The sequence below is a fragment of the Cornus florida genome, unplaced genomic scaffold, assembly GCF_030987335.1.
Source record: "Cornus florida cultivar Cherokee Brave unplaced genomic scaffold, ASM3098733v1 CherokeeBrave_3.0.0_Hap2_Chr03, whole genome shotgun sequence".
NCBI classification, from domain to species: Eukaryota; Viridiplantae; Streptophyta; class Magnoliopsida; order Cornales; family Cornaceae; genus Cornus; species Cornus florida.
Window position 1 is genome coordinate 20,981,644 of NW_026775573.1, and position 9,243 is coordinate 20,990,886.

Sequence of the window (9,243 nt, forward strand, 5' to 3'; positions counted from 1 at the left end):
TACCCCCAAAAAAATATGAATGCCAATCTACCACCCAAAAAGGTCATATATCTATAGTAACTTATCAACTTTCTTTCTATTGGAGGTTTTTTTTTTTTTTTTTTGAAAAGTGAAATTAAATTTTATATAAAATAAAGGCGAAGGGTTACAACAATAGGCAATATAAAGCAGTTAGCCCAGCTAACTCCTAGTATAAGGCCCAAAGCCCAACCCAACAATTGATTTGCCTAGCCCAATATAGGCCCAAGGTTCCGATTGGAGGTTGAGAGCAATGAGATGGTTCAAAACATTTAGAACAAAGTTAGTGTGTAATTAATGTTTGAAAAATAATAAATAAAAATAAAAATAAAAACTGTGAGTGACTACGTGGTTTAACGTGACTTCCTTTAGTGAACCATTAATTCAATAAGGTGATGATAAAAATGTCGCATCTTTTTCAAAACAAAACTTTACACCAGACTCATATAAATTAAATTTAATAATTACTGAAAGCGGTCTTTAAAATATTATTTATTTTTAAATTTTAAAATTAAATAGATTCTTAAAAATGCTTTCGTGGCCTACTTAATAGTAATCTAACATTCTTGCCTTGAAATATATATTAGGAAGGTTCTTTGCAAAAGCTGTATATCATAATAATAAGAGGAGAGAGAGAGAGAGACAAAACTAGGGCAACATTCTTATGTTTTGTTTGGGCAACTGGGCCTGCTGGTCTTTTGGGCCTTGGTTTCCTTGGTCCTTTTAGCTTTGGGCTAACTTTCTTTGGGCCAGTGTACCTTTCCTCTTCTTAATACAATATTTAATTCTAACTTCACAAAAAAAAAAAAAAAAAAAAAAAAGAAAAAAAAAAAAAGAAGTAGGGCAAGATAACTTTGGAGTACCCGAAGTTACAATGAAATGTCATAAAAAAAGGCGTTTTAAAACCTCTATTTAAACAAGAAAAAACTCAGTTGCATTTCATACAAACCTCTTCCCTAAACAAAAATTCTGTTGTAACTCAAGACTCTCTCTTCCTCTCTATTCAGCCTCGTGCTCCTCTTCTTACTCACCTTTCATGCCTCATAACTTTTCTCAACACCTAGCTAGATACAACTATGTTCAAGGACAAAGATTGCTTCATTGTCAGACCCCAAAAACGATTAAAGTTGGCTTTTAGAGAAATATACTTCATAGTTTCTTTGTCCAAGAAGGCTTTCAAGAACACTCCAATTAATGCTCACCAAAGTTATTCATAGTCCCACAGTCCACAGTTTAGTAATCGCGCTCGATTTTCAAGCTCGTTTATTAAACGACCTAGAATAAAGTGAACAAGCCCATTAACTTATCAAGTTCATATAAATATAACTTTGATCCAACTCATGTCATTTTACTATAAAGGCCTGTTGTAATTCTTTAGCCCATCATCCAAATAAAATTTTATCTCAGCCGTTAGATCCTAATAATTCATGTTGGCCATTGGTTTGCTTTTAACTCGAGATAAGATCATAAAAATGAACACTATGTCTAAGTCGTCTCATCACCAGTGTGATAAGTCCTCTTCAGCTCCACCGCATAATCCGTCGGCAGCGGCAGCGCTCTACATGCTACACATCTCTCTATCTCTCTTAAACCGATCTGAAGGTGGAGCAATGGACCATATATATGTGGATCGAATTGCTAAAAACTGGTAAGGTTTGATTTCATCTTGAAAACTTGTTATGTATTTCGTTTTTTCTCTTTCTGGTCGGAGATGGTGATCGGATTTCATGAAAGTAACACTGTGATTTCTTTTATTTAGCTAAGAATGAAATGGAGCTGAGACGAGTCCGGTCCAAGCTCGGCTAAGCCAAGCTCTTATAGAGTTTGTGGTTGAAGAATTCAAAGATGCAAGAATTATCATACTTCTGGTATGTGCAGCATGGCCTTAAAGAAAAGAAGGATGGTATGATGGAGGAAGTGTCATTCATAGTATTTGAGAATACCACATTCAATAGCTAGCTATGGCTTTTGTGTAATTTCTGATATTGTAACATTCAGAAATTACTTACAAGAAGAGAGAAGCTATTGAGTGTGGTATTATCAAACCCTATGAAGATTCAAATGATGCAGTAGTAGCATGTTGAAGGTCTAATCCATCCGTATAATTTTTCCTCTTTGATGACAGTTCTGCGTTGGGCAGGTACTAACCCTCGTGTACTCTTCTCACTACCCTATAGGGTCAAGAGTTGCAAATTTTTTACTTCTACTATCTATATCTATATCTATATATGTGTGTGTGTGTTTAACAAACCCTCCTCAATTTATCTAAAATTGTAAATTACCTCATATTTGCAGCTAAAGTTGGAATTTTGGCTACAGAGCTAATTTACACCTTTTGATTAATTGAGGCATGTTTGTTGTCAAAATAGTTTAAGTACGTGGACATTTTGTAACTTTTTGATAATACAGAAGCGTTTACTGCAATTTGGCCAAAAGTTAAACACAATTTCAAAATTCATTTTTTTGTTATACGGGTTTAAAACAAAACTTTAATCTAATTTATGCCATCTAATCCAAATCAAATGCAAACATAAATGTTTCTCACCAAAAAGTTTGAAAAAGCTCTAAACTTGACTCTTCCATTTCTTAGATCCAAAGGAAAATTTTAATTTGAAATTGTGAAATGAATATCATCTATAAAAGTTGGCCTAAAAGAACATGGTATTCTTTTTCTGTCGTATTAGGGAAAGTGAAGTATAAAAATGTATTAAGGTAGATGAAATTACCAACAGCATCTGCAGGAGGAAAATGCAAGAATGCCCACTAAGTAGATGCATTTCAGGAGATACATCATACTGATGGAAAATGATAAAAACATAATGTGGCATTTGTTGAACTAAACACTTAAAAAGGAAATAGGCTCTATCTTATGATTACTGTGTAAAAGTATTGGAGTCGTCGAAAAATCGATTTGGGCATCGTTGCATTTACTCTTAGACTGACAACTTGCTCTCTTTCAGTGGTGGTGTGTTAGAGCCCGCTTGGCATGCGCTTTGTTTTAGGCGTTTTGTTTTGGCAAGCGATGAAACTCATGCACAGACCACCAATAAATTCTTGATTGCTGACCATGGTTATCACATTGAATGGCTTAAAAGTAGATCGGCTTGATATTAAGACAAATACTGATAAGTGAAGTTTTTGAAGTATACACTATTTATTATCAGTTTGTATCATTTTGACATAGTTTTTGAATGTTTTCATTACCAATGAAGCAAAATTTGATGATAGTCACTCACCGGGAATAGGTGCAATATCATCCCCTGATGAAGAACCCATGCAAGTGCGAGCTTTGCAGGGGTGCATCCGTGCTTAATTTTTAGCCAACGCTTCGATTCGAATATAAACAATCTTGTTCTTCTCAAAGTTTTCCCCTGTAAACCTAGGATTTATTTGCTGATAGAAAGAAAGATTTGTCATTCATACACCAATTTTTGTTCTAATAAGGGAAAAGAGGAAATGCCATAGGATAAGTTTAGATCATAAAGAAGCTCCAGTTTGTACCAACAAACTCTTTGAAGACGCACTTTCCACAACTCCCTTGCGACCCGAAAAATCCACGAACAACAGGGCTGTACGAAACTATCTCGATTCCAAGTTCCCTGATGATCAATACATATTAAACAACCTATAAAGATAAAAGGGAAAACAAAGAAATTTGGAAGAATATTCAGTGCGTAAAAAAATATTTTTTGTATTTTCTAGTGTTTAGCAGTTGTAAATTATTTAGGAAGAAAAAAAAAATTAAAATCTAACAAAAAATAACTTTTTGATCAACTTTTCACAAACTCCACTTAAACCTTAGCCAAACAACAAAAATCAAAAATAAAAAAATAAAAAAAAATGTATTTTAACTGAAAAAAAGAAAATATTTACCAAAAAAATATTTTAGGTTTGAAACTCTAAAAAAACAGAACTGCTAAAAGATTAGATTCTAACTACGAAGGAAAAATCCTATATTCAGTCAAAGGAGATTGAAGTACTTTAAATGCCAAATAAGGTACCTTCTCCAGGTATACTTTTCTTTTTAAGACAATTAATTTGGAAAATAAAGAGTCACATGTTATCCGGCATTTCAAATTGACAAATTGTTAAGAAGGAAAAGAAAAATAAAGAGTAATATGTTATTGGACATTACAGCTCGACAAATTGTTAAGCAAGAAAAGTAACTAGCCGGGCCTAAACTCGAAATTTCTCCTATGTCACAGGATGTTCTATGCCAATACAATAATTTTATATATGTTGAGGGTGAAATCTACGCGGTCCAATACGACGCCGTTTTCCTACAAAGAAGAGAATAAAAGATCGATGAATTTGCACCAGTGTGGTGTCTGCCAAGAGCTCTCCGATGATCAAGTCAGTTGCCAGAGGTCTAAAAGAAATGCAGGATTTAATAATAGTTTTTTTGTCGTATCATTATTGACTAGTAGGATCTCATTCTTATAGTCGCTCTCCTTCTGTTCATTTGCGAGATCAGAGGAGATCTGCTTGTGCGAGATCAGAGGAGATCCGCTTATATGAGATCAGAGGAAATCTGTTTGTTGCTAGATTTGTTGGTGATATGATTTAACCCTTTTGACTTCCTCCAATTGTGTCAGGGTTATCCTTACCCTATTGAACCACGTCTTGATAATGAAATCTAATCATTCTTATTCAATGGAAATATGAGGTCTGGCGGCTGGTCCACCACTTAGTTGCATCTATCGTTAAGTCAAGGTAGGTTAGGTTTATTTTTCTCTATCAATTGCCCCCTATTCCCAAGCTTACTTGTCTAGCTTTGGGAGTATAAATATATATATTTTTTTACCCTTAACATTGTTCCCTTGGGAATAGTGTCGCGGGTACTGTTCCCTCGGGAATAGAATATATATATTTTTTTTTGCTTGCCCTTGGCACTGTTCCCTCGGGAAGAGTGCCGCGGGCACTGTTCCCATGGGAATAGTATGTTTTTTTTTTTTTTTTTTTTTTTTACCCTTGGATAATGTTTTCGTAGGTACTCTTTCCTTGGATAATCTTCCCTTGGGTATGCTTCCCTAAGATAATGTTACCGTGAGTAATCTTCCCTTGGGTACTCTTCCTTTGGGTAATGTTACCGTGGGTAGTCTTCCTTTGGGTAACGTTCCCGTGGGTATTCTTCTCTTGGGTACTCTTCCTTTGGGTTTGTTACCGTGGGTAATCTTCCCTTGGGTAATCGTCCCTTTAGTACAGGATATTTATTTACTATCCCTTATAGTATGAAGATATTGATTACTAACCCGGGTCCTTTTAGTGTAGGACATTTATTTACTATCCCTTATAGTACGGGGATATCGATTACGGAATTCATTCAACCCGGGTCTTTTTAGTACATGACATTTATTTACTATCCCTTATATTATAAGGATATTGATTACGGGATTCATTCAGCCCGGATCCTTTTAGGACATTTATTTATTATCCCTTATAGTACGGGGATATTGATTACGGGATTCATTCAACCCGAGTCCTTTTAATATATGACATTTATTTACTATCCTTTATATTACGAAGATATTGACTACATGATTCATTCAGCCCGGATCCTTTTAGGAAATTTATTTACTATCCCTTATATATAGTATGGGGATATTGATTACAGAATTCATTCAGTCCGGATCATTTTAGTACATGACATTTATTTACTATCCCTTATAGTACGGGGATATTGATTACGGAATTCATTTAGCCTGGGTCCGTTTAGTATATGACATTTATTTACATCCCTTGTAATACGGAGATATTGCAAGTATACAGATAACTGACCAAGAGTTAATGCAACTGAAATGAATTTTATTAAAGACCATCATTGCCTCAAGGCTTAGTGAAAATAAGGTAACACGTGAATGAGCTACCCTCCGTTTAAAATAATTAACTGAGATGCCCCCAGTCTTTATTTAAATGACTTGATAAGACTAATTCCAGCTGTGAGACAATTGTTAGTCGGTATACTTATCTGAATCCTTCTTACAATATATCCTATCGCTTTTGCTGAAGAATGATCTCTTATAGCCGGTATCCTTTTCATCCCTGGTGAGAGGGCCTGACCTCTTTTTGTCCTCTCCTTCCTTTCCCTTCTGTGCATCCATGGCGTCTTTAGCGTTAATGTGCTTCTGCTCCCTAACCAACAACTCCGCTATGCTGGTGGGAGGTTCTTTAGATAAGGCAAACAAGAATCTGGAGGTTTGGAGTCCTCCTATGAAAGCGGTCAAAGCTACCTTGTCGTCCACCTCTTTTACCTATTTTTATATATTTTCTTGTCTAAGAGAGATTAAATTATTTATTTTCTTTATATATTTCCTTATCTAATTAGATTTTATTTTATTAAAAAAATTCATAATAAATAGATAATTTGAGTTTTATAGAAATTTTTCTAAACACCTTATATTAATTGAAAAAATAAAAACAAATACTAAATAGGTCATTTTAAAAATTATTTTGAAATTAATTAATAAATATTTTTTAAAGTTGTAAATAATTACTGAAATACCAAACTCTTTACATTTCAATAATATAATATAGACGTAGAGGTGGATCTAAGAGTTATAAATTATGTGTGTGTATATATATATCAATTAAATCATGCTGATTTCTTTCAAATGAATAGCATATATTTTATACGGAAAATAAAATACTGCTTACCATATAGACCAATAATCTCAGATGTTCAACAAGTTTGGCACCAATTTGACCCTCGAATTGTTTAGGATAAACATTGTCTTTGGTGACGTCCAATAAGTACTCAACCATTTTCCTTTCACCGTATATAGCAGCTGTTGGGAAACCTGCAAGTTTTAAAAACTTTTCGAGGGATTTAAATTCATAGATCTTGATTCATCACATGGAGTCAAGTTTTATGTAAAAATAAAATATGATGTATCATTCAATTAAAAGATTGAATACTTACATCAAGGTTTGAGTAAACCTTAGATCTCTCCTCTAAAGTGAATGTTCTTACTTATTGTAGATCCCTTAGCAAGATGCATTCTCCTTGGATCTCCATCTTCTTGGTAATTGTTTTGCCTTTAGGAATCACTCATATGCCTCTATGAATGACCTTGGAAAACTAGGCTTGTGGGAGCCTCCATTAGATGAGAACACTAACCCTAATTTTCTAGAGAGAGAAAATTTATTCATTTTTCCTTCACATAAAAATCACCCCTAAAATATACATAGACCATGTATATTTATAGGCAACATAAAGGTAAAGAAAAGGAAACAACTAATCCTTCTCAATCTCTAATTCACATGTCTCAAATCTAATATGATTCCAATATCAAGTTGGGCTACGAGTGAGAATCCATTGGGCCTATTATTTTATTGGCTACAATGAATTAATAATTGGCCCGGTCCATGGACCCAATTCAATTAATTCATAAATTAATTTCTACTCCACTAAAAGAAATTAATTGAACTCCAATTAAATAATAAATAACCTCTAAATCAATATTGCACTTTGACCCCTCTATGCATAATTAGTTATCGAATAAATAAAGCCATCAATCCGACTACTTAATTAATATATTTATTTTGGTACTTTTGATTATTTCTGGCTCGATCACAATAAAACATTTGTTTAACAAAAATAATAATTTAAATAAATAAATATATAATAAATTATTTTGTCTAAAAACACACGAAGGCCTTCGAATTACTTTGTGATCAACCATAATCAATACAAAATAAATACAAGTAGCAATGATACAAATATTGAAAATATAACCCTCTAATTATTAATTACATAACTACCCAAAGTGTCGGTCTAAGGATCCCGAAGAATCCGCCGAACAAATCAAAGTAATTATTAATTAATAAAAGAGTCTATAATTTTCTCATGCTTAAGAGTCAAATGTCATGACAGTGATAGGGAGCAATTGCATACGACGGCTCTCGCAATATATCTCAACCTAACGCGGATTCAGTTCAAATCTTAATTAATTATGAGTCCATCCATAATTACCGACTATGAACCATTTATGATTACTATTTATATATCATGCATTGATTGCCATTACATACATATATATAAATATCTCTTGTAATCAAATGGACACTATCAATTCTATAATGAATCGAAATATAATACATTGAATTCACCAATTGTATAAAACATAAATATTTCAGAAACGTCAGGAACATATGTCACTTTAATCCAAACAGGAATTTGTTATGCCAGGGCATATAAATTCCAACAGCTCCCACTTGCCCTCATAACCAATTCAAATTACACCTAACTCCAATGTTATCCAGATGATGATCAAAATTATTGATCAATGACACCTTTGATAATGGATCAACAAAGTTGTGTTCCAATGCAATGTTCTAGCTACAAGTACATTTTCTTGCCGGACAATATCATGTAGAACATGATACTTCCTTTCAGTGTATCTTGTTCCTCTATAGAACCTTGGGTCATTGGTATGGACTACTTTTGCACTATTGTCACAACATAGCTCAATAGGCAGGCTAGTATACTCCACAACCTCCAAATCAGTGAGATCAAACCAATAGGCTTCCTTTGCCGCCTTTAAGGCTGCAATATATTCCATTTGCAGGTTTGAGTCAGCAGTTGAAATCTGCTTAACAATCTACCAACTGATTTCCCTTCCATTAAGTGAACATACACTAAGTCATGAACCTCATAGTATCTACTTCTGATTGAAAATCAGAACTAGCATACCTGACTAGGACTATATCATCACATCCATAAATGAGTATGATATCATTGGTCCTCCTTAGATACTTAATGATATTTTTCACTACAGACCAGTTATCAAGTTCAGGATTGAATTGATATCTTTTGACTATCCCTACTATGTAGCGGATGTCCTATTTGGTATAGACCATTACATATATGAGACTTCCATATGCCAAAGCATATAGTTCCAGTCTCATTTACTCAATCTCCTCTGCTAATCTTGGAAAACTACTTACTAGAGAGAGCAATCCATATCAATAAAGCAAGAACTCATTCTTTGAGTTATGCATACCAAACCTGGTCAAAACTTTATTAATGTAGGATTATTAAGATAAGCCTATTTTCCTTTTAACCTAATCTTGCAAAAGCTTGATCTTAGGAATATAGTTTACATCTTGAAAATCCTTCATTTAAAAGTAATTGAACAACTACCTCTTTATTGATGACAAAACTTCCACATCATTCTATATGAGTAGGATGTCATTAATATATATAGAATCAGAAAAATAATGACA

The 9,243-nt window shown here is 33.6% G+C and overlaps 1 long non-coding RNA gene across 1 annotated transcript; it reads left to right on the top strand.

The window, feature by feature from the left end:
- The first annotated feature begins 1,485 nt into the window (after positions 1 to 1,485).
- On the top strand, positions 1,486 to 2,227 carry LOC132299872 (uncharacterized). Its single transcript, XR_009480215.1, has 2 exons — positions 1,486 to 1,666; positions 1,778 to 2,227. It is a non-coding gene; the product is annotated as an uncharacterized LOC132299872 (long non-coding RNA).
- The last annotated feature ends 7,016 nt before the right edge of the window (positions 2,228 to 9,243 follow it).